This window comes from Anas platyrhynchos, chromosome 2 (genome assembly GCF_047663525.1).
Source record: "Anas platyrhynchos isolate ZD024472 breed Pekin duck chromosome 2, IASCAAS_PekinDuck_T2T, whole genome shotgun sequence".
Taxonomy (NCBI): domain Eukaryota; kingdom Metazoa; phylum Chordata; class Aves; order Anseriformes; family Anatidae; genus Anas; species Anas platyrhynchos.
Window position 1 is genome coordinate 9,722,501 of NC_092588.1, and position 26,383 is coordinate 9,748,883.

The 26,383-nt window shown below is 37.1% G+C and overlaps 2 long non-coding RNA genes across 2 annotated transcripts in view; one reads left to right on the top strand and one right to left on the bottom strand.

The window, feature by feature from the left end:
- The window catches only part of LOC106019000 (uncharacterized), a 236,403-nt gene that overhangs the window by 140,370 nt on the left and 69,650 nt on the right, over window positions 1-26,383 (top strand). The gene's annotated exons all lie outside the window — the stretch shown is intronic.
- Window positions 7,522-15,921, bottom strand: LOC140001809 (uncharacterized). The gene is made up of 3 exons (XR_011807335.1): window positions 15,855-15,921; window positions 11,541-11,612; window positions 7,522-7,638 (listed from the first exon to the last, which is right to left on the bottom strand). It is a non-coding gene; the product is annotated as an uncharacterized lncRNA (long non-coding RNA).

Sequence of the window (26,383 nt, forward strand, 5' to 3'; positions counted from 1 at the left end):
GTCTTTTGTTTGCATTGTTGAAAAAAAGCTCTGCTTGCATCTTTTTTCCTGCAGAACCAGTCATGCTGTATTGTAGTAATAACAAAATCCCTCCCCACATCAATGTCACAATGTTTGCTTTAGCAATCTTAAGTTCAGCTGCCAGCTGTTCTGTTCTTTGGATTTTATTGCAGGAAGTATAAATTCCCCTTGGCTTGGCTAGAGGTGCTTTTAGAAGCCTTTGAGTGAGGGGGGAAGGGTAATGGAGGAGGGACGGGAAAGGAGAGAACAACATGTCTATTTTTGTTGGGGCGGGGTGACAATCAGTTAAGGACTATTAAGCTTGATGGCCTTGATGTTATAGTATTGCATCTCTTTTTACCATTTCTTAATCACTACAGAGCAATAACATCTTTAAAATTTATTGGGACAATTAGAAGAAAGCACAATTCCTTTGACCCCAACTATTTCAAAGACTTGTATGGCCTTCTTTTCTCTCTCTCTCTCAACTCTTTTTTTTTTTTTTTTAAGGATGAATAATCAGTGGACTCAAATTTTTGTCAAGCAGCTTCTACCTTGAGATTTACATATAGCTTCAAGATGCAGGCAACATGAAAATTAAACTCAAAAAAAAAAAAAAAAAGAGGGATGTAATCATGAATACTAGCAACTTTCATAAATTCAAACCTGTGCTATGAAAAAGCAACTAACTCATTTCTGTAGAGAGGAAAAGTTTCTCCAGATCTTTGCCTGAAATTTGACCCAAATACTTCTTGCAGGAGTTGGAGGAAAGGGAGGGGAATTTAGTTAACACTTTCCTTTGTTTACGTTCCTAGTGGCACTTGAAGTCAAGTGATACTGAAATACGGTCAGAGGTTGCTTCTTGTCTTTTATCAGACTAAATGTACTCTCCCATGTCCGTGCTTCATCTAATTTCCTCCTTTCGGTTCAACCTTTCTCCATTTCAGTACACTCTCTTCTACTTGGTTAGAAATCAATTAATTTTGTTGCTTTGAATTGTTCTTTTTTTCCTTTTTTTCTTTGTCAGGTCTTATATCAAAATAATTTCCAGTGTTCATTTCACTCATGTTCCCCACAATAATAGGTATATAGAGGAACTTCTCTGCTCCTCTGCTCTGATACCAATACAGAACCAACAGCATCTATCTTCTGCTTTATGATCATTTTTACATTGATCGGTTTTAGCATCCATGTCAGGGAAAGGGAGAATTACACATTTAAAGAGGAAAGGTGAAATTTGTAGTTGAGAGCATTAAACACCTAAATGAGACAGCTAAGTTATGAGTATAATCAACACCACTTCACTAAATAGCTATCAGAAAGAGATAATTATCTCTAGAGACCCACTCAGCCCAGCTAAAATTTAATCTAAGTTGTCAACTATTATCTCTTTCTACTGTCTATTATAAAATGCCTACAGAAAAATAAGAGATTGTATTTGAACTCAGATATCCCAAAGACAAAGACCTGGACATATGCCAAACTGTTGTAATAAAAATTGTGCCAAGATACAGTGTTTGTTCAAAGAGAAACATAAGACATCCTGGACATACCCTATGGCAGTTTCAGAGCAGAAAAGGGAACTTTTGAACAAGTTCCCAATTTCCAACTGAGTGTCTTTAATGTGGGCAAGGGATCACCCCCTCTTCCTAGGACCTGTTTTATTTTGTGCAATAAATTTAAATTAGGTCAGACTGTGATTGGCTGTACAGCCTCACTAATCACCTAGCACTTGGAAACCCTGTGAATTCATTCCTTCACAGCGAAGACCCTTTGAGTTCTTGCATCAGATCAGAAGTGGAGTCCCAATGGAAGTCATCATTCCTCGAGTCTAGTTGACGATGGAGTGACTTTGTTTTTGTTCCACGTTACGAAAAATATATCCCGAAGCACTTTGGAAGTAAATGTGGAAATATCAGCATTTTTCTAAATGCTTTTCATACGTTTTCTTTAGTTCCTTAATAAGTAAGCTAGTTTTCTTCCATTGCTGTCCCGGGAGTAGCATTAAGTGGCTGTCATCCTTTCATGACCTTCATGATAGGAATCATATGACACCATATGTTTAGAGAAATATTTTCATAATATAATACACACTGTGTAATCTTACAGTTATGATCACACTGAGACTCAACTTATGAATCAGCCCCAATGTAAAAGTAAGCAGAAAGATGAAGTGACATACTGCATAAAATTGAAGCTTAAATAATTCACAGCAAGGAACATGAAGGACTGGAGTCTTTCCTGAGGTTCTGTTCGAAGATCTAGTTTAGTACTGTGAGATCATGATTTACACATAAACATTTGAATGTATATATACTCACCAGAAACCCGTTCAGACTACAGGTATCTAATTTTGGGTAAGCACTGTTCTATCATAGCTTCCTCATTCTTTGTTTTTCCTTCACATGTCCTGATATTTTACTTTCTGACAATACAAGTCCAACTCATAATTGCAGAAATTTTAGATTAGAAAGTTAATGTCATAATAGTCTGGCAAAATCAATCAATCAAACAAACAAAAAAACCCTCAAAACCACCATCAATCAATCAATCAAACAACAACAAAAAACAGCAATATTTTATTAATTTTATTATTTTTTCTCCTTCTTTTTGAAGACTAGAAACTCATCTTCCTTTACTGAATGAAAATCCAGATAATATCACACACACACACACACAAAAGCCAACACTAAAATGTTTCTTGTTTAAAAAGAAACACTTAAAATTTTTGAACTGCAGCATTAAACAACTTTGAGTTGACCTAATTTCAACTTCTTTCTCCTTTCTTCAGAAGATTTATTGTTTTCTAGCATAAGTAAAGATAGTAATTAGTTAGCGAGATGCTATGGATTCAATGAGGCTGTATGAACAGACACTACGGAGTTGGCATATAGAGAGCTGGAAGATCAGTTGTATAAACAGGCATAGTTACAGTAATTATGTAGGAAGCACATACATGTATCCATGTGTGTTTATTTATATATATAATGTGAAAAGTATTTTATTGCTGTTATGCTTTATTGAGCCCATTGATTACATTTACATAATGTCATCAAATATCTCCACAGAGGCTCATCTGCATCAATATTGTTATAGCTCTAAATCACCAATGGCTTAGACTTTACAACCAGAGTAAATAGCTCCCTATAAAATATGCTATACAGAAACAAAACCAAACTGCAAAACCCTGAGGCATTGCTGTCCTGCAAATTTAATACCTTGGTTACCATGCAGAGCTGAAGTCCATCTAGTTATGCTGGAAAAAAAGTTATTGAGAAGGAGGGAAAAAACAGTAATGAAGTCCTGGAATACCAATGGAGATCTCTACCTGAATGTTCATTTATCAATAAAATAAACAGTAACTAATTCTAAGTAAATTCAAGGTTTGCATGAGCATGGGAATTATCTAGAAAGGCCATGACATCAACAGAGCAGAGAGCACAAATAGATGAAAAATCAGCAAAGTCTACAGGCAACTGGGTGAAACTCGAGTTTACTTAATATACGAGAATCTGTGTTTGCGCTGTCTCAAAACCCTGACTGTATCCCTATTCTAGTGTTAAGGAGTTCATCTGGCTAAGTCTTCCTTTGCTTGTAAGAGCTGTTCTGAAGAAAGCCAGAAGACAGGAGGGACAGACCAGGCACAGATGTAGCTGCAGTGCTTTGCAATGTAGCACAGGCAAGGGGTCAATGATAAAGTCACAAACGTTGATCATATATAGTGCTTAGTGTTCTTTAGATTCAAAGTAGTAGTGCAATTCCCAGCTCTGAATTTCACTGTTTTTGACATGTGAAGGTGGGAAGGGTGGTAAGTGATACTCTTTTTGGTGAAATGGTCCGAAATGGGACTATTTTGTTGCAAAGACTGTAATTTCCAGTGAAAATAAAAGGTTGAAGTTTTTGCAGCTTGTGTAAAATTAGATCAGGAGTGAATACATGGATATTTAAAGAAGCCAAGGCCATTTTTTGTGATCATTTACTGAAATGACATTCATGGCTCTGAGCTGTCCTTCCAGGGAAGCAGAGGCTTTCAAGTAATGCTGCCAGCAAGCATTCCCTTCCTGCATAGCATTGCCGTGAAATGAATGAGAGCCACATACACACCTCGACGTGAGGCATCTGTCTGCAGCATATAATACAGTGCTGGAAACTTTATCTTCTGCACTGTGAAAGTCAGAAAACATGGAAGAAAATTACCAGTTTAAACTTAAACTTATGTATCAATGCATAAGTGTGCACATGTATGTTTGTGTGTATGTTTTTTAAGGGGTGTTCAACTATGTGTATTGCATGCATTTTATAGGGTGTAAAGGACTAGCTGCTTGGAAACACATAGATGGGTTTGCCTGATATTCCATACCATAAATCTGTGATTTCATCAGTTTTGCTTTGCCAAAGGTAAACTATTTATTTAAGATTCTAGGACAACTCTTTGTTTCAAATTGCTCTTCTTGTGAGGAAATTGCTCTTCTTGTTGAGTAAATCTGAGAGGGATTTACTTATAAGTTTCAGCAAAAAGAGGTTGAGATGTTTCCAAGAAAAAGATGAGGGTAAAAATAAGCAGCTTTGTCCTTATTGAACTATGTATTATTGCAACAATGTTCTGAAGTAGTATTTCAAATTTGGCATTTGTGAGCTTTGTTAGTGAAATACCTCTTGCTGCTGTCATGTTGAAAATCCCAACATAAGCAGCTAGGCTATAAATAAATGAAAAATCTTAGTTAACAGATGCTCTGAATTTTATTTTGGGCAGGTGACCTTCCAAAGCCTCTCTCCTCACTGAACTCACACCAAGTTGTCACAGTGGGAGCTGAGTACACCTCTCTCCACAACTTCTGTTCCAGAATCCTTCGTCAGCATGCATCAGCACTGAGAGCAGCAATCCTCCCTCCTGGTCTGGTATCTGGACTGGTGACAGGGGGAAATATCTTCTTTCAGCTTCAGGTGGGATGCAAGTCAGACCAACAGGGAAATGAAGGCAGCATACTGGTGCAAGTAATATCTCTGGATGTGTAAGTGCAGGCACTGGCTTCTAGTCTCAATTTGGCCAATGAACAAATTTTGTTTGTTTTTGCTATGGCCAGCTTATCCATTTTACTGTTCTTTTTATTGACCTTGAGGTTCTGCAGTGTGTTACCACTGTTCCCAGCTGTGTAGAAACCTGCAGTGCTGCTTCCTGCTAGGTAAATGACCCAGGAGACCTTGAAATAAATTAACAGAGTAGTCCTGACATTTATTTGAAGAAACAGTAGGTCTCTTCAAAAGGCTGTTAATTTAGAATAAGTCTGTCAAGAAAAAAAACCTGAAATGATGAATAGTTCAACAATGTGGTCCAGCTTCCCTTACTGTCCAGATCAGAAGTCTGATTTGAGTACCTCACACTGTCTAGTAGTCTATAGCTTAGGTTTTCCTTTCAAGGAAACTAGGTGAGATGCCGAATAAGATGGATGACGATGTCCTCTGTTGTGCCATCACAGTCTGAAGTTGGATTATGGATAAGATGCGTGTCTGGATCACAGATATGTTCCTGTGTGTGAATGAAATGAATACTCCTGGGAGATATCTGAAACTGAAACTGGTTTACAGGGATTGTTAGAGATTGGGGTATAAAAATACAGCTGGACAGCAGGAGGCTGGAAAACCGTGATGATTATTAGCACTTTTTCTATCTGTTGAAGGAGAATTACAACTCTTCTCCAAACGGCTGCTCAATGAAGAAATGTTAGAAACATCGTTCCATTTAGCATTTAGTCTAGGTGCTGTTCAAAGGATCTCAATCCACAATTTGGGATACTTCTAACAGGCCTCACAAAAATACAGTCTTTTGATGTCTGGAAAGAAACCAGATAAAAGCCAGACAAGATATATTTGGAGCAGTGTTCAAAGATGATGTGCTAAACAAAGCATGAAAACAGATACTGATCAGTGAGTTCAAAGTGAGAAAATACAAGATGCGGATTCATTGAATATCATTGCTTTTGCATAGTTAAGAGGGCACTGGGAAAAAAAAATCTGTCATTATGTAATTAAAGGCTATTTGATAAAATATGTGCACAACGTGGCTGAAGTGAAGTTGTATATTCATCCATAATTATGGTATTTCCTACCTGATAATTACTAGTTCTTCCACTTTATTGTTCTTTAAACCAAAGAATTGTTTTTTAATGTATTTATGCTCTCTAGAATATGCACATAGTTCTAAACCAGCTACCCCTCTGCATTCAGACCATGCACAGGTAAAAAATAAATATAAAATAAAAATATAGTATAATATATATATAAGATATATGAAATAAAAATAAAATGATGCCTATGAGAGTTAAAATAGCTGATGACTTTCAGTCAGGAAGGAAGGCAAAAAGATTTTGAATAAACAACTTTAATTACTAATGTGATAACAGTACATTAATAGTACAGGAAAAAGTGACATATTGGAAATTGTTTTCTAAATTAAAGCCTGGTATCCCATTGTTTACTTGCTTTTACATAAGACTGAATGTGGCTGGTTATAAACACTTCCTTTAAAATCAAGTATTTGGTATATGGGCCCTTGCTTTAAAATCAAGCATGTGTCTAAGTGCTTTTCTTTATCCTTGAAACAGTGCAAATATGATCCTTTGAACATACAACTATTCATGTTGCCATTGAGAACAAGTAGGGAGCAGCGTGCTGCTTACAAAGGCTGGGGTTCAAGTGGGTCAAAGGGAAGCCCAGAGATTAGTGATAATCATTTGGGTGGAATAATAATTATTTAAAAGAAAAAAAAAAAAGTTGCAGTGCTTAATTTTCTTCCCTAAAATTGACGGAAAAGGCTTGCAAACATGCCAAGGAAAAATGCATTTAGACATAATATAAAAGTATCAGAAGTAAAATAAAGTTCTAAATGTAGTGAGGCATGAAATACAACCCCCCTATCAGTAGAGTAAGCCCATAGTATCTTGTATTAAGAAGATTATGTGGGGATTAGTTCCAGTGTAACTGCCATATGAAAATATATGACAACAGGTGTTTTTAAATTACTGTAACAAGGTGGAACCTTCTCTCACAGCCAGAAATTTTGGCAACAAAAGAAATTGTTTTCTAAGCATAAGAAGCTGCAGACAACTGTAACAGAAAGAAATCTATTGACAGCAAGTGGAAGTCTCCTGCATGTATTTATCATAGATTTGAGTGCTTTCCATAAACTCATCCATGCACTGTTTAAAACAAAAACAAAACTGAAAAAGAGAAATATTTATTTCTGTTGAAAAATCCTCCTCTACTTTGCTGAAACTTCTCTTAGCAGCACATTTCCTACTAGCTTTCCTGAGATTACTCAACATTTCTATGCTGTCTGGCAGTGAGTCACAAACAAACAAGGAAAAGAAAAACCTCAGTAGTGAGCTCTCTGTTCAATTTAAGAATTTTAGTCCCTGGATGTAGCAGCTTAAATCCAACTCTAGAGATAAACAACATCCAGTAAGCGGTAAAAGTTCACGCAAGACTTACTGTCTCACTGGGATACTGTCCTTAAGGCATCTTCTTCACTGGCCCACAAAAGAGTGAACTGATGTGTAATAGTTTCCCCACACAGAAATACAGGATCCAATTCTAAGTTCCCCAGTCCAGAGTGAGCTCTTGGAGGTCATATTCTTGAACCTGCAAAGAAATACTGTCTTTGAACCACTTCTGTACTTCTGGAAACGAAGCTTGCTTAATATTGTCTTTGTTTACACTTCAATACTGAATCAGTGGCTTTAAGTTTTACAATGTGAGTTAAAACCAAGCATTGCAATGAATGAAGGAGAGGAATGGACAATGAAGTATCTCTATGTATCTGTAAATGCATCTATATCCCCAAGATTGCATCCTGATATGGAAGTCCAGTAATGGGAAATAGAAACCAAAGATGGAGGCAAAATGATGCATAGACTACCTATTACTGTGCTAGTACATAGCAGAAATTTCACCTTGATTCCACACCTGACTGAACTTAGAGCCTATAGGGTAGAAAGGTGTTTGTTTTTTTTTGCTCTTTTTTTTTTTTTTTTTTTTTTTTTTTTTTTGGTCCTAAATTACATGGAGTTAAATTCTCCTTATTTGAGCTGAGATTTATTTCAGCCTTCCCTAGGTGCCGACAGTACGGGCATTTGCATTTGAGTTAGTTCTGGGCTACCTGCTTGGCTCCTGCTAAGGCTCATTAAGATGCAATCAATACAGCCACAGAGGCTGATGGGCATTCATTTGACCCCATATCAACATCTATTTAAGACGAGATAGCTCCATTAACCAGTGGCAGACTCTCTGCTGACTGCAAAGGAAGCCAAGATTATTTTCTCAGATATGGAAACCTACATTGTAGACACCTCCAGGCTGATGTCTCTTGCAGACCTCTTGATTTACTGTTGTGGTGCATAAGATTCTGTTTGCCAGTTTACATGCAAGTGAATGAGGAACTGGCTCAGCTGAAGTATTATCATGAAGTATTGGTATGCACATGCACAACAAGCATGGACATGTGCAAATGTTGAATGACCCCCAAACGCTCTAAGTTCCATGAATGGGAACAGTCTGTCTGTGCCTTCCAGTTCACCAGCTCTGAACCACTATCAATGCTGGGAGACATAAAAACTGTTTTAGGGGCGTTCCATGTATTTAAGGATTAGACTTAAGGAGGTAATCCTTGGGAATTAAAATAGTGACTTTTATCAGGTTCAAAAGGAATAATTCACCTGTACCAAAGATTTTTTAGGTACAGTCTCCAAATGTTCTTTTAAATTCTGAATATTTACTCATATGGCACTCAAGGAATCTGCAGAAAATGGTAGTTCATAATGTCTTAGTAGGAGCAGACTTTATAAATACTCTATCATCTTTTCAGCTGACCTATATCCATGAGAGGCATCTCCATACCATCTCCACAGGACAAAGACATAGGAATAGAAGTCCTTTATTGTAGTATAAAGAGCGCAGGAAAAGGTCTCCCTGAGTTTCCATGCTGCTGCACCATGCTGAAGCTCTAACAGTAATCACACAGGGTAACACACCCCACTTTTAAAACAATAGCTTAGAGAGAATTGTTTCAGCAGATCTCAGGTAAAGCACAGATACAGGTGTCTGTTTTTTGAGGTATTTACCAGAGCAGAGCCCAAGATAGCATAGGCTGACATAACTTTGCTGGAGCCAGCAGAGCCATCTGATTTACTCTGTGTGAATGTCTGCCTCACTAGTTTTATTACACTTTCAACATTTGTGTTTATACATGTGGGTTCTTTTGATTTTTAACACTTTTTGGCATCGCTAACCTCCTGCAGTTGAATAGTTAAATACCCTCCCCCCTACGCACTTAATAGTGTAAGTGGCATTTGCAGGGTTTTTAAGAGCACGTGCCAAGCAAAAGCACTTTCAGCACCACAAGAAAGTGAGTTCTTATGGTCTCCTGGCGGGAAATGTGTGCGGGGGCTTTGCGTGGTGGCACTGCAGTCTGCAAATCCTGGCACCATTTGGTTTTACATGTGCCTAGGAATGCCTGCCCTTCCTCTGCATTCAATTTTCCTGTCTCCAGCTTTATTTAGTCAGATGTTTCTCTTGTGCATCCAGTAAAACTCAACCACAAAAATGAGTAGTTGCTGTTTATAAAATCAGCACATTGTTATGTAATCCAGATGACAGTAGAAGTGTGAAATGCTGTTAAATACTTGACTATAACCACAGTTCAGTTAGATCTAGACAGTTAAAATGTAGTGGCGTCTAGGTTTCCTGAAGAGCTGACTCTAGAAGCAGGAGGCCCCCTTTGCTTTCAGGGTATAGGCAACAGAGTTGCTCTCACAGAAATCTGTACACTTATTCTGACTTCTTACTTCTCTTAATGAAGAATTCAAGTCTACAGGAGTAATAAAAAAAATAAATATTAGATACATTCATAACTACGGTCTCTTGGGATAGGTAGTTTGATCTTATGGAACAACTTAAGTGAGAAATACATTGGGAAAACAGTCTAAAATATTTTTTTGCAACACATTGGAGTAAAGCTGTAATCTGTAAATTGAGAAAGCGGTGTGGTAACGTATAAGGGTTATCAAATATGAGAAAAACAATGATAGTGTCCTTATCTAGTTTTCAAGTACAACGTCATTTTAGAGCTTTCTCTTAAAGATATCAAACTTCTGAGAAATTCCAGAATATTTCCATTCACTGAGAGAAATTATGATCACACTGATAATACAGCAGTTTTGTTAACATAAATACATTTTAATAAAATCCTTTCATCTCCTTACTCCTAAAGGGAACAAAATAACAACTTTTCTCTGAGGAGTTCTGGCCACTTGGCTTTAGGTCTGGTTTTATGACCAGAAATAGCAATTATTAAATATATATATATATATATGTTTTCTTGTTCATAATTCTTTTCCTTCAGTGCTATTAGTATGCACTGGAGAAAATTTTGTTCTTTCTTTACAACTGTGATTGCCTTGCCTTAGACTGCCTATCAGAAAATGTCCTTGGTTCACAAATGTATTACTTATCTTAGAAATTAGTCAGTATATTTGATTCTGTGACCAAGTAAGATGGTCAAGTCTGAAAATGAACCAGAATTTATAACGTGAGACACCTTCCTGCTCCAATTCTGGGATCTGCCTACAGACCCCACCAAAACGAATTGGGAGGAGTAGGGAAAGAGCTGAACAATAGACTTCACATCACCTTGCATTGTTTCCTAAGGCTGGAGGATGTGGGAGAAAGCTACAGAACACCATACTACCTGGTGGAAGGTGCAACCCACTATATACCACCACCGACGACAACATTTTTAAAACTTAAAATTTAGACCTATTGTAGTGTGTTCACATAAATAAGATGGGAAAGCCTCTATTGATTAACTGGACACCCAAATATATAATCTTCTGTCAAAGTATCATACAAAGCAACAATGGCTAAATTCAAGACACCTACATTTTTCCATAAAACAAAGAAATAGTGTTAGCTTGAGCCTCACACCCAAAAAATCCCATAAGGAAATGAAATACCTCCCTCAGGTTCTCTTAAGAAGTGGTATTTCTTTAGCCATAAGGACAGGAATTCTGTATAAGACAAGGAAATACTTTATAAATCAGAAGGACCTTGGGATTTGGGAAAAGAAAACCATGGTACTCTCAGACGTTATTTCATTTCCCTGTCCTAGGGTGTGGATTTCCAAGAAGCAAAACCCATTTGTTTCCTTTCTCCCTTTGAAACATTCAGTTTTGGAGCTCTCAACATGGTCCAAGTATTCAGAATCTGTCTTTAGTCTTTAGAAATGTTGCCTGGATCACAATCAGAGACAGTGACATTGACTTCTGCTTTGCTGGTACTGGGTGAATTTTTACCTGGATTTATTCTGTTTTGTTGCAGTCATCTGTAATAAGAACCAGAAGCATCTTTGATGCTACCTCCTGCTGTCCAGCTGTCTTTGGAAAATCCCAGTGCTAAACTCACAGCGGTGAGATGTCAAAAGCATAATTCATCACAGAGTTAGTTCCAACAATGTCCTTACTTCTCAACAAAGTCCTTACTTCTCTTACCTTGCCCTACTCGATTCTGCTATCTCCCCATCTCTGAGTTTCTGTCAGTTCTGGAGACTCCTCAGATTATTACTGGAGGTGAAAGAGAAGAAAATTTCAGCTCTTGATCTGTAATTTTCACAGTCCCAATGCAAGGTGACAAACAGGTTACTCCAAGGTGTGCCTGTCCATTGTTCCTCTCCCACTCCTCCTTCTTTAGAGGCTAGTAACAATTTTTCTAATTTTATTTTTATTTATTTATTTTTTTCAGCATAAAGGCATAGAATTTAGGCAGAGATGGATCCCATTTAGGAGATACTACTCCCAAAATCATAAAGTGAGACTGTAATTTCTGTTTGTCCATAGTACTCATTTTCTGTGGAAGAGCTAAATGTTAAAATCTATACTGAACAAGAGCTTGGTTTTTCTTCTTAAAAAGTGAACAAATATTTTCCTCTCATGTTTATTAATGAAGAAAGAGCAAGATGCTGGTTTCCATGGACTACTAGCTATGAGTGCTGCTGCATGCATTGGTATGAGCTACCATTTCTCTTGTCTTCTCCAGCTCAATAGGGGAAGTTACTCCCTTATATATGGCAGTCTCGTCCTTCTTTCTAACCTTCAAACCCAGTCCAGTTCATTGAAGATTGTCTCTGATACACCAAAAGTATTGGCAAAGTGTGGTGTTTCATGTAATAGTAAGCAAGGACTGCATGCTTCCAAAACTGTTTGGGGTCTGTTTTAATAATCTACTGGCAGCTGCTGAACAGAGTATTCAATCTGATTATTGTCATTTCATTATTCTTCTTCCAGTTCTTCCCACAAGAAAACATCTTCCTTTCCCTTTTCCCTATTCTGATTGTTTCAGTGAGATTGAGCAGCAAGACAGGCCCAGGAGGCCTAGCCATAGGCAAATGCTGTGTATCTGTGCAGGCAGGCATCCTAAAGCCTTGGTCTGGGCTGCAAGGTAAAGCTAATCCCTGTGGGCCACCCACACATCTATTTATTTGGGGGACAGATACCCGGCAACTCCTGTGGCTATCTTCTACCCCCAGGCCCCGCAGCAGACCCTCTGCTGCACTCCTTTTTCCAGGAAGCGCTTTTAGAGACAGATGGGATCAAATGTTATCTCAAATCTAATTTGGGGATAAGTGCATTATCAGACCATGTGTCATGAACAGGGGTTAGTTTTACTTGGATGTTAAAAAAAATAAAATATAAAAAAGCATAAATATTTTATAGAAGAATGTTCTGGTGTCCAATTCCCCCAGCAAATTACGACACAATTTTGAGTAAATGAATAGATCATACTTATGAAACAGGCTTTTTAAAAGTAGGAAATTAAGGACTTGCATGAATATGTGTCACAGACTCCATTTTACAAGCAGTATTTTATCATTCAGTGTGCAAAATGAAAATAGAGAGCTCTGTTTCATCAGTTACTCATATCCAGCTGCTAAGAAAATAATATATATGATATAATTCATTTGACATTTGAGGGGTTTAAGGTTCCTCTGACAAGATATAATCAACTTATTACAGAGAAACAGAAGCCTTCCTTGTTACAAATAAATTACTCCTAGTCATGATTGAATTACTGTGTATTCAGTGAAACCAGGATGGCGGGGCTTCCAGTAGAAGTGGATATTTTATCATCAGGCCTGTGTGATAAAAGCCAGCTCAAGTCACTTTATGTTTTCTCTCTTCAGTGCTCTGATTAATGAATGGCATTACTTTTTTAAATCAACAAATTAGGTCTTTCCTCTCCATATTTTCACATTAAAGCTGTTACATCAAAGTATATATATAAAAAAAAAGCCTTTCCATTTTATGCACAAAGACTGGATCAACAGCTTGGCTAGACAGTTATTTTACTGTATTTTGTTCATTTATTTATTATTATTATTTTTTTAAATCTTATACAGTCTTTGTGAAGTTAGGCTGGCTCAATGGGTCTGGTGTGAATTGTCTGTTTAAAGTCACAAACTCTGTTGAATTCAATTTTAGTGTTAACATCAAATCTGTCTATTCTATACGATTGCTTCAGGGAAACAAGGCAAACTTGTATCATTTTGCTGGCATCAAAGAATTAAAAATGCATCTCCACATGGAGCGGAGGCAACGCAGCTATCCAGGACAGCAGAACAATGTCAAACATGCTCAGGACTGAGGATACAGCACAGTATGCACCACCCTGCGAGTTCAGCTTCCATGATTTCAAAGGAATTTGCACAAGCAAAACCTTTTTATGTTTTTTTATGGCCTCTAAAATAGATCAAAATAATGTTGCATGGTGGAGACATAAAAACAGCAATAAAAATAAGTCTGGGATGACAACTTTGGGGACCAGAATAACACACGAGGTGGAACCCTGCAAATACCACCAAAAGACCAGGTTCAGGTCTTCAGAAGCTTTGATTACAACATTTTGAAGCAAATGCACATAAATTACCCAGCAGCTACTGACTGTTTCTCTAGATTTCCAGAAATATTACCTCTCACAGGAGCCACTTATTATTTCTGCATATCTGAAAAAAAAAAAAAAAAAAAAAGAAAAAAATACACATAGAGTAAAAAAAGAAGAAGGGCAGACCTGAGGACTACAAACTGTATCCTTGTTCTTCCTTGTTCATCCTTTGAACAAAAGTGACTATTTCTTTGTTCTTTGCTATTATTATGGGATAAAGTGTATCATGTGTTTCTGGCTTCCTAGCTCATAAAAAACTCTATCCTATGCTATGCTTAGTTAGTGTTACCACACAGGGTCACCTTGAGTCCAAACAGATCAAAGCAAACTAAAAATGAACTACTGACACCACTAATACTGATGAAAGCTAGAATGATGCAATATTCATAAAGTCACCTTAAGTCTCACTAATCCACATATACTGGTCCTGCCTCAGCTCTGTATACTATCTTATTGCCAGTTACAAGCAGTGCAATTCACCATGACACAGAGGGGTTTAAAAATTAGCCTCCAGCTATTCCACTAAGTACCATTCACTAAAACGTGATGATCACTCACGGGAAAGTTTGCAGGATCTTTCAAACTGCCTGTTGAGACTGAATGGTAAAGTAATATACTCTCATGAGTCCCTGCTGCTTTTCAAAGCACAGCTCTGTAACCCTTAGCAAAAGTCAGAATAATCTAATGTTGCCATACACTTAAATCTCTTAGGTGGCTTTGAAATCCCCAGCATCCAATGTCTCCATCATGCTGACAGGTTTTAGTTGCTTCTTGAGATTTGGCGTTTCTGGCAATTTTCCAGCTCTGTCACTCAAGATAATTTTCACATCCTTTCTTTTCTTTGTTTCTTTCTGCATTTTTCTGATTGTTTCCCTGGAGATGTGAGTTATATTTCTCACTTATTTACAAATTCATTTATTTTTTTTTTTCCCCCCATGGGTCAGCTGATGATATCTTCTTTTCAGAGAGGCTTGTGAAATCAAGTGACAGGAGTAACGTTGACATACAGAGTACTTGCATTGTTCTCCCCAGTTAGGCAAAATTATATAGCATTCAAATTTGAAAATACATGACTGCAGTCTATAGAAAACATAACGTTTAATATATATGTATATATATACATGCTAACTAGGACTTTAGTTGCCGCTTTTGTTTCCGCTGTTGAATCTAACTAGATGGGACACTTGTGTCTCTCTCTCACTGAGCTAATTATATTTGATAACTTATTACTGGAATTCAAGCTCCACGGAAACACAAGCTTTTTCAAAATCTGTGTTGCCTGCTTCAGTAGAGCTCGCTCTTGGCTATCATGCAAATGTATGTTCACAGGTTTTTATGTACCTTGCTGTAGACAGAAGATACCAACCCAAATACAAGTGATCAAAGTTCTTTCTTTAAGACTAGGGACTCTGCATTTTTGCAGTGGTAGTTCTTGGCTTTTAACTAAGCACCATGTAGTTATCAGCTATAGACTTTGTTAGTCAAATTTAACAAGTTCCTGCGCAGCTGGGAGAGGATTTGAAAGCAAGACCTCTGTGGATACTGTCTTTTATTTGGGTGGAGAAATGGCCAGGACAGTGGTGGGAGGGAGTCAGAATTCATGGGGAAGGAAGAAGCCATAGCATGGGGCAGGAGAGCAAAACTCATGTGAGGAGTAGATTTTATCTGTTGGTGAAAGCCAAAAGTTTTGTAGAAAAAATCTTGGGGTAAAACTAGAAGAACTAGTAACTCTCTTCCCACCATCCTCTCCCTGCAATGATCTGCCATCACAGGAAAATCTTTCTAGTCTGTCAGAAAAAAAGAAACAGCCTTGGCAGTGAATGAAGGAAATGCAGAACATTTAAAATACATGTGCATGGAGGTTAAACCTGCTACTCTGCAAGAGTCTGTCTCCAGCTCATCCACAGTGAGAAGCACTGCTAGGTGTAACTCCTCTTGTTACCATGGGAATAGAAGCAACTGATTTAGTAGCATGGTAACCAGTCGGGTTGGGGAAATCTGTGTGTATTTCACAAGAGGATGTTTTCTCAGCTCCATGTTCCCAGTGTTGTAAATATTAATCTGTTTGTCTGACAACATTTAACAAAAATTGAAAAAGATCAAACACTTTAAAATTATATGATTTCAGGATTGAAACAAAAGTGATTATTTTGCAGAGCTGAAGTTTAATTTATTTATTGTTTTAAGCAAAATGTATGAAGCAAAGCAAAGCAAAACTGGTAGATTAGTATAGATTTTTAACTGCTTCTTGCTAAAATCTATTTCATAGACAAGTTGTTGCCAATAGCAAGGATATTTCCTCTGATCAGCAATAAAAAAAAATGCTTAGGGATTGGCAAATGGATTCAATAAGATAATTTGAACAATCATTACTTTATAAATGATGTTTTAACTGTCCTCAATAACTGTAGAATGTGATTAGCTTAGTGCCCTTCAATCAAGGCTAACTCTGGTTTCCCCACTTGAGACATGAATAGACTTTTTCTCAAATCAAAAATTACTTTACCAAGAGTTATGGAGCTTCACATTCCCATCTCCTGAATTAGGCTTCCACTGTGAAAATAGGGTATAATTGAAATAGTACATGTGTTTTAAAATTTCTTTAAAGTCTAATGTAAGAAAAAATATTTAAGATGTCTCTAACTCATAGATTTTTATTTGGTTTTGTTTTGTATATAAAGGAACTGATATTGGCATCAGGCTGTCTATGAAATAACTTTTAACAAAGAGCAGTTAAAAACGCCTCAGGGATTAAAAATTAAATGTTTGGGTTGCCCATTTAAGACAAAAATCCCTTTTTTATTGTATACAGAGAATATAAGACAAATGTTGAATATCTTTGTAATGATATTCTGGATGACAGATCTATATGACAAACTAGATTCTGGATGACTAAGCCATAAACTGGTTCAAATTTCAATTTGATTCATAGAAAAAATCACCCAAGAACTATGAGAAACAGAGGTATAGTCTCTAATTTAGAAACTCGTTAAGCCATAACATTTTGAAGGGAAGAATTCTGAAGTTCCTAAAAGTATATATATCTCTATATATGTATATAGATATAGATAGATATATATATGAATGTATATATATAAATATATACATATATATGCATATAAATATATATAAATATATATATATTTATATATATATATATAAAAGCTAAGCTAATGCTTATCTTTAAAGGTCTATAATTGGTTATTAGCTAAGCTATGCTAGACATGGCTAATGTTTAGCTCAGAAGTTAAGCAATTGGTTCTGGGTCTTTTCTTTAGACTAAAAATAAATAAATAATAATAATAAAAAAAAAGTTTTGGTTGACTTTAATCAGTCAAAAAGGGCTAATCAATCACTTCCGGACTAATCAATCACCTCCTTTATCTATCTACACACTCCTGTATCAGTTTAGTATTTCAGATACATGAAGAGCTTGTCTTTCTGTACAGTGCTTTAATCTTGAATATCATCCAGACTCATTATACAGGCCTTAGGAAAAAGTCCAAAACTTCTCTTAATATTTTGTCCAAGTGGAGGATCTCTTTGGCTGAGAAACATTTGTTACCTGCATTACCGCTTGTCTGGCTTTACCTTTCATGCCCCAGGTAAACCTGCTTATGTCTTTTATCAAGAATAAAGAGGGTGTTTACAGCTTGCATTTGTTCCTGAAGAAAGTCTGTTTTGCCATACTGTTACTACCAAATTTAAACGCCACTTTTTTGTTTGTGTTAAAAGGAGTTTCCTGGTGATGACACAGGTTATAAAATATACCAAATCTTCTGCTCTTCTGCTGAGCAGTGGCAGCAGAAGAAACAGCAACTGAGGCAACTGTGAAGTGGCTGGCTTTGGGGTCCTTACTCAGACAAATATCCTGATGATTACCAAGCATGAATTTGGGAGTGAGGTTTTGTATTTTATTTTATTTTATTTTATTTTATTTTATTTTATTTTATTTTATTTTATTTTATTTTATTTTATTTTATTTTATTTTATTTTATTTTATTTTATTTTTTCTATCTCACAACTCTCTGTGATTTCCCGGTCCAAAGAAGAGAAAAACAGCTTGTCAGAACTATACTATTATATGCATCTTATACTACAGGCTTTTTACAAGGTTTTGTTTGTGCCTCCGAATAGCAGTGGGGATGAAATCTTCTCTTGCATTTAATAATATCTTTTGTTGAAATTGATGCTTTTTTCAAAACATTTCAATCTCAGTGAAAAGTCCTCTGGGAAAACCTGTAAAATTAAACTCAAAATTGTTTGGGAAAAATCTTACTTTTTCTTGACATTGTTAGTTTCACCTGGGAATTTCATTTTATTTTATGTCATTTAATTACAGCCGCTTATTGTAATGACAGTTTATATTATTTTAAATTTATTTCAGAATCACTAAGAAATTGCTACTTATGTTTTAATATTCATCCTACTTGATCAAACTTCCTTCTTTTTATTAAATTGCAGCAAACTCCACACACAGAACATAAATAAAAGGGACATGGGAACAAATTTTCTTTCCACTTTGAACTATAATCATTAAATATAAATTTCCTGTAACGATGTTATAATAAATAACTTGAATATCAATAATGAACTTGAATAAAATTCTAAATTTTAAATATCGTGCAATTAAAACTCAAAAACACTCTGTCAGTAAAATGTTTTGAAACTGAATGAAAATGCATGTAATATCGAAAGAATTTCTTCAGAAAAATGGAAATTTCGATTTACCAGATTCATTTTGTAAACTCTTACCCAGCATACCCCTTTATACATCTAAATCTCTTAGTTGACATGGGATTTATTTAAAACATAACTCAGAGGTATAGACCTATGAGATACACATCTCATTTCTGAGATGGGCCCAGTGGGACAGTAATTAAGCAATCATCTTTTAACCTAGTTCAATAATAACAAATAAAGGTTTGAAAATCAACGAAAACATTATTTGAACATATTTTAGTGTTGTTTATTATTAAATAAAGTTGTCATCTATATTTTGCTCCTGCCTTTCAGGCATTTCAAGAGACTCTGACACAGTGTCTGGAGCATTATGATTATTAACACCTTCCTCAGGCAGAAGGTTGTAAATTTTTCTGCATTGTGCTTAGGGACATGGTTTAGTGGGTGACATTGGTAGTAGGATGATGGTTGAAACAGATGATCTTGAAGGTATTTTCCAACCTTAATGATTCCATGATATAGTGAAGTATCCAGTAAAATAAATAAATAAATAAATAAATCTTTACTGTGATAGTAAGTTGTGCCCTCATCATGTTTTGGGGATGGAAATAGAGCCTAAGTAAGTCCTGTGAATGCCCTCTAATTTCATGAGTTATTTTCCAAGATAATTTATGTTGCTTCATCAATAGGTGTATCCCAAGACCATCAAGAACTACAGTTAAGGCAGCCTGAAGATTTCTTTGCCTGACTGATGTTGGGTCATCTTGATCTGTCCAAACAGTTCCTGGGCTCAGATGGCTTTGCTTTCTGCTACATCCATTTTCTCCCTCTAATTTGGACTCCGTAGGCATTCACCTCCTCGTCAAGAATAGCCAGGGAAAATCCCAAGAGAAGTTGGTTGGCTTTACATCCCCCTTGTGCTGCTGCCAGGGTGCAATGTAGAGCTTGGCATAGTGCGTACACTGTGGTATTCTGCTGTAGGAGCAGGTCCAGCTGCAGAACTACTTTCTAACCAGTTGCTTTTGATATTTATTTGTTTCTTGTCTTTCTCCTGCAGAAGGAGAACATAGTTCAATGGACTGTCCAGAATTTGTCTACAGTAAGAACAGAAAAAATTGCCACCAAAGGAAATAGGCAGACAAAAGATTACACTATCTTTCTCCTCATTTTCCTGCCCAACAGCAGTGACAGTTGGCAGAGGCACAGAGAAATGCTTTGTTTACTTAATCTGATGTGTCAGTGAAATACAATTTAACTGTTTTTTCTTGCTTTTTTTTTTCTTTTTTCCCCCAAGAAATATAATGATGGAAGAGCATTGAAATATATTCTACCATTTGGGAAAGTTCCCATCAATAGGACCATTTTCCATCCTGCTTTGTTTAATGAAACATAATAAGACAGATAAATGTAACCAGAGAGAAAAAATGGACTTTTAAGGAGAATTGTTCCAGCATCTTTGGAGTTAACTATGTGCATTTTCTAAAGGCTTTTCTCACAAATGTTATACTCTGTGTGCCTGATGTGACCAGCCAAAGAGCTGCTTATTGATCCAGAAGCCTCATTACAACTTGTACAATGTGAACTTAGCATCACCGGTCATGCCATTAGTGTAATTATCTTATTTCATTAGTGCTAATGCCATTTTGCTTAACAGTATATTGGCTCACTTAAAAAGTAATGAAGATTTGCAATCAGGGAACATATCCGTTAACTTCAGGAGCATGCCTCTGAACTTGTCCTTGGTCATGGTAAGCCCCAGATCTGTTTTTTGCAACGGCACTTAGGTCCATGTGGCTTTGAGGGTGATGGCCCTCACACACAGATGGTGCAATGCTGTTTAAATAAGCATAAGACACTGATGGTCACATGTGGCTTCCTAGAGGTTATGAGAGACAGCTGTATCTCTGGGGTTTGGACCCTAAATGTTTTTTTTTTCTTCTTTTTTTTTCCTTCTTTTTTTTTTTTCTTTTTTTTTTTTTTTTCTTTTACTCATTAATTTCATTAATTTGCAAGTAACTGCAGGTCAGAGCCCACTGAGGAAGTCATTTTGCTCTCAAGGTCATGGTCTTGAATCACAATCTGACCTTTTGAAATATGATGGCAAACAAATGACTATTGAGCATGATGCAAACACTGGCAGTTTTTTCTTTCAGTTCTCTGAAACACTTTCAGCCAAAAAAGTAATGTATATGTGCATCTTCCACAGGGGTTTTCTATTCCTTTTCTTTCACATGCTGACTATGAGTAGAGTAAAATGGCAATTCTGGTGGAGACTAGCAACTCTGCTCATGCGCTTTGGTGCAGAAGTATTAACTGGGGGTATGTTTGGGGTATTTCATTGCAGGACAGTGAAACTGATGGCTTGATCCTGAATGTTTGCTAATTTTAGTGGGTAAATCCTATTCCCAGTTAAGGAGAGGACGACAAGTACCTCCTACTCCTGCTTGGTCTCCTTGCTTGTCCTCCCATCAGGGAGTTCAACAAGGGAGCAAGCTCTGGGGTAGCTCCATCTCTATTGACTCTCTCCTCAAGCTTTTGGTCACTGAGCAGAACATTCTCTTACAAGGCATGCTTTTACAATGGCAAGTTATCATCAGAGACACAAATACTTGGGCTTCCAGTCCCAGATCACAAAGCACACTCAGGTTTGGTAGTGCAATCATTGCCTGTGTGAATACATCAGATTTTCATCTATTCAATTAATCTTTAATTAAACCCACTTTAACTTTAGACAAGCTGAGCAGTGTTTTTCAGCCAAGCAAAAAGGTAAAGCAATTGGATTCTAGAGTGGAAACTGTTCAGAAGAAAAGCAGAAATCTAGGATGACAACTGAAAATATGTGCTATCACTCTCTTATCCTTGCTGTCAGTTATGAAAACACCTCATTGCTCTTCCCTGCCATAGATGAGAATATACTCTTAAGAAAGAAGAGAAAAATGTCTTTCAGAGTGGACAAAACCTGGGTCCTCTGCTGCAGTTACACACAAATGAAATTCACTTGCACAATTATGTGTAAGTGAATATTTTAAGCAGTCCCTGTGGTCTCTATTTTTATTCCTTCTGACTAGTTATTATTAATGGAAACTGCTGCCTTAGCTCTTCTGATTTGCTCTTAATCTTTATGACAACATGAATAAAATAATGTTTCAGATGACTTATGTCTTACCAGTCCTTAGAAATACACTGACACCAGTGTGTTGTTTTCATTCACTGAGCTTTTGTTCCTCAAGGATTACCATTAAAACCACAGCTAATAGGCTGGGATATCTCAGTTTGCAAGTTTGGTCAGTCTCAGACATTTGGCATGGCATATAAGGGATACAAGAATTCCCATTTCTGGTGTCAGCACTGAATTACATCTTGTTCAATGCCCAAGAGTGCTAAAACCCAGTCTTACAGAACCAAATATATAAGCAGCTTCATCATATATAATTAGCAAATCATATGCAATTGTGAAGCCAATCTGAGGCTGGAACGGTATTTAATAGTTGAGAAACAGTTGAAATATGTTTTTCATCCCAGTAGAACTATGAATCATCTTTATATTCATAGAAACATTGATTTTTACACTTTACTCTCAATACTTTTGCACTATGATAGACAAGTACAAATCTTGTACATAAAAAAAAAAAAGAAATTGAGAGGCTCAGAAGTGGAAAAGAATTTATTAAAATTAACATGCAGTAAATACTTTTAACATGCTAATAGCTTGAACAAGGATCACAAGGGACTTGCTTCTTGTAACATTACTTTAAAAGTATTTGTAGTTATTTCATGACAACTTAAATTCTCAGAATCAATGGACATTGTCATCCTACGTAAGACCACAGATGCCAGAGATGAATCTCCCTCAGCAGTCAGTAGTATGGATCTTTAATGTAAACAGATGTTCTTTCCTGTCTGAAATATGCAGTAAACTCATATTCTAACTCCTTGCCTCCAGGATGCAAGTCAGAGAAGCATCTGCAAAGAATACTGCTAAGTATTCACAGTGGAACATAAAATAAGAAACCTGAATATCCAAACCTTTCTGCTTATTCAAAACTGTTGCCTTATCATTCTCTCATCATACAAAGAAATTGTTTTCACTATGAAGACCAGTGGGATAAACATTAGAAATCATGCTTTTGGCACATAGAAACACATACATTCAGAAAATAGTCTTAGTTCTGCACAGTCTTTTCATTCTGTATGGAATGTAAGTCTAGATGGTATCAGAGCACTACCAAACACACAGTCAGAAACAAACTCACATAGTCAAACTGATGGATTAGCAGATTTCTTCACTCTTCTAACACAGCGATTTTGTGAACTGTACATTGTGGGTTTTGATTTGGCATTATGAAATACGGATATGATAAATGCCTCATTTGTGTGCATTTATTTTTTCTCTATAGTTTTAGCTGCAACATGGATGACATGATTTCTTTAAAGCACATGTGAAGATAGCACCATTAAGGGTAAATCTAGCAGTATGATATATATGTAAAGTGTCTAATTTGGGGGAGAAACAGCTGCTCATTTCAAGATCAATCTCAGGTATCAAGAGTGTGAATTACTACTTTCTAATCTCCTCAGTCATGCCCCAAGACTATAAAACCAAAGGTTTTATTATAGAATTACTGCTAGAGAACCATCTAATAATTATCTGGTCTTTGAAATGGATACAAACTCACCATATCCTTGGGAATAGCAGGTAAAGGTCACACACTGAAATTGCTTCCTCGCACACACAACCAGACATGCTGGCTATTGCTAGCTTAAAGATGTTTATAACGACTACCTAAATCTTACTGAGCTATCAAAACTGCATAAAGTATTATGGCTAGAATCTGGTTGGGATCTTCTTGCAGGTAGCTCTGCTGAAATTAATGGAACACATTAAAAGGGTATGATACTTTTCTGCAAGTATGTTCCTATAACTTTTACTGCATCTTTGCCTCTAAGACTCCACTGTATTCAAAGGAAAGAGTCAGGCTCCCACTGAAAATGATTCAAAATAGGAACCTTCCCTTAGTACTTTGAATACTCCTCCAAGGAGCCCTTCCTTTTTGGGGATGCTAGTAGTGTGATATGTATGATGGTAGCAGCAGCACCGAAGTGCAGCTAGTGCTTTGTAAATCCAAGCCCTGGCTCTCCACAACTAACTTCTCTCAAAAGCTAGCATAAAGCTTCTTGGTGAAGGTAAAACTGAATTTGCTCTTGTAGGGCCGATAGCTGGGACCTCTCTGAATGGAGAGCAGAGCCCAGAAGAGTCAGCCTTGCTTTTCCCAAGGCCACCACGAGGGCATGGTGTGGCTGAGAGGGTTGAAACTCAGAGGAGCTACCTCAAATTTTGCACATTGTGTGGATAATACTGCTCCAGGCACTCTTGTAGAATAATTATCAGTCTGGCTTCTCTGCCTTCTGACGTGTGATGTGGACAAGAGGATCATGCTGCTTGGCTTTGCCAGCCCTCTTTGCCAGAAGAGGGCCTTCCTTGAAAGCCCATGAAGCATAGCTATGCCATTCTGATTTATAAAAATACATTGAAAGGCAGTGGAAGAAAATTTGGAATGGATTAGGGTATTTGTGGATGAATTTACCTCACTAGTGAGAAGCACTTATTTCTTTAAAGATTTTTGTTTTGTTTCATTTTGTTTTTCATTGGGAAGAGGGTATTACTTGGAGAAAAAGATTCACCTGGCTAAAGGTTCATGGTGACAGTTTTTGCATATTAAGTCTTTCCTTTGAGATTTGATTAATAGGAGCTTCAGACATCCAATAAGAAAGGAAAAAAAAAAAAAAAAAGGAAGATAAGAAGAGAGTATAAGGGACAAAACAACAACCCAAAGCACATGGAAGAAACATATCAGAAGACTTTCATGTCCTGTTGCAGGGAAGCAGACTCTGTTTAGACAGACAGTGGACTAGGGAGAGTAGGAAGTTTGTTTCTGAATAACTCTGTCTTGTAGGAGAATTATCTAAAGTCTGTGTAAATAGCAAAAGGAGGGGGCCTGGTGGAAAGGGCAAAGTAGAGCAAGACAACTAAAACAAAGGGCCAGATGAGAAAGTAATCATTAGCTCACACTTGAAGGAGATTTGTGGGAGTGCTCTGCCCCTGAACAGAAAGTACACTGCGACTCTCTTTTTATTATCCAAGGTTTCCAAAGGATTTCTGAGCAAACAACGATGGGTAGTTCAACATCCTAATTATAGCTTGCTCACCATCCATTTCTAAAGTGTTGCTGAGTTCCCTGGCACAACAGCTGTTTGAGTGTACTTCCCAGAAGTCTTGGGCTCCTTGCCACAGTAAAGCACTTGATTTATGTCAGACTTTTACCAGAGGATCTAGGGGAGACTTGACTGTGCAGCTGATGATGGTTTTTTCCTCAGATGCAGGAGTGGAGAGAAGCCCTGGTCCTACTTGTTCCCATAGGTGTCCAGGCAAAGGCCCTGGAGCCAGATGGTCCCTCACATGTTCTCTGTCTCTTGGGAAGACAAATCTGTGGGATGAAGATCTTTTTCTTTCTCTTGCTAACTCACTTGACAAAGTGCTAGACTTGTTAAAAGGGATTTCTTTTTTGCTAGGTTACCAGAGGTTTTCAAGCTGCTAAGTACAAACCACAATTTTCATTTTTTATTGTAAAGGAAAGAAGTAGAAGCTCTGAGCAAAACACCTCACAGCTTCCCAGCATGTTATCCCCTGGACTCAGGCCATGGAGTGAAGGAGACTGAGTCCCTCTACATTGGCAGCAGAGGGATTAAGAAGAGTGAGTTTTGGCCCCATTTACAGTGCAGGCCCTATGTTTTCTGCATGCCACAGAGCCAATCTATTGAAAAGGTTTACAGCTTAGATGAAGCTGGCTGAGGCAGCTTTTCTCCTTTTTGTATATAGAGTAGTCCTTATGTTTCCACTGCGTCAAGATTATTTGTTTCTAGGAGGCATGGAAACATATTCGACAAATAGTGCAGGCAAATCACATGGCTTGAAACTTTCTTGGCTGGAAGCTCCAGAGTGGGACTGTAACCGATTATAGTTTCTTTTATATTCTAAGAAGGCTCAACAATCCTCAATACAGCTTCATAAATAAAAGCTGATCATTACTTGCCAGTAAATAAAATTGATTTTACAGTTGTGACTATCAAGCTTCTGGTGTTTATACCTCATTTACAAACACAGCCCAGGCTAAATTCTTCTCTGCAAAGGTGAAGGACATGAGTAGAATAAGAATCTGAAGTGTGAATGGACTGTGATTACAAAGTACCATCAACCTCAAGGCTAAGTGCTCTTGTGATCTAAGTATTGTCCAATTGTTTTCTTCAGTACTCCCCAAGCGCAGGTGGAAACTGAAGTGATGATGTAAGGGCAGTAAAACATAAAAGTGATAGTTGTTGTGTAGTTGAGCTCAAAAGTAAGAGCTGGTGATGACAGGCAGTCAAAAGCCAGGAGAAAAGGAAGTTCAAATACATATTTATTTATTTATTTTTTCCTCAGAAATGGACACCATTAATAACTGCAGCAGAAAGTGTGGGTTGTAAGGGATTGTGGACAAATTTTCAAAAGTCACAACTAACTTTGTGTGCTAACTTCAGGAATATCTGACAGCCTGTTTTGAGGCAGGGAAACCCAAGATAAGCCATCCAAACCTGGACAAGTATCCAGTGAAATCACAGCAGAGCTGGCAATAACCTACCCTAGCATTCGGAAGACTTTCATTATAGAACCATAGAA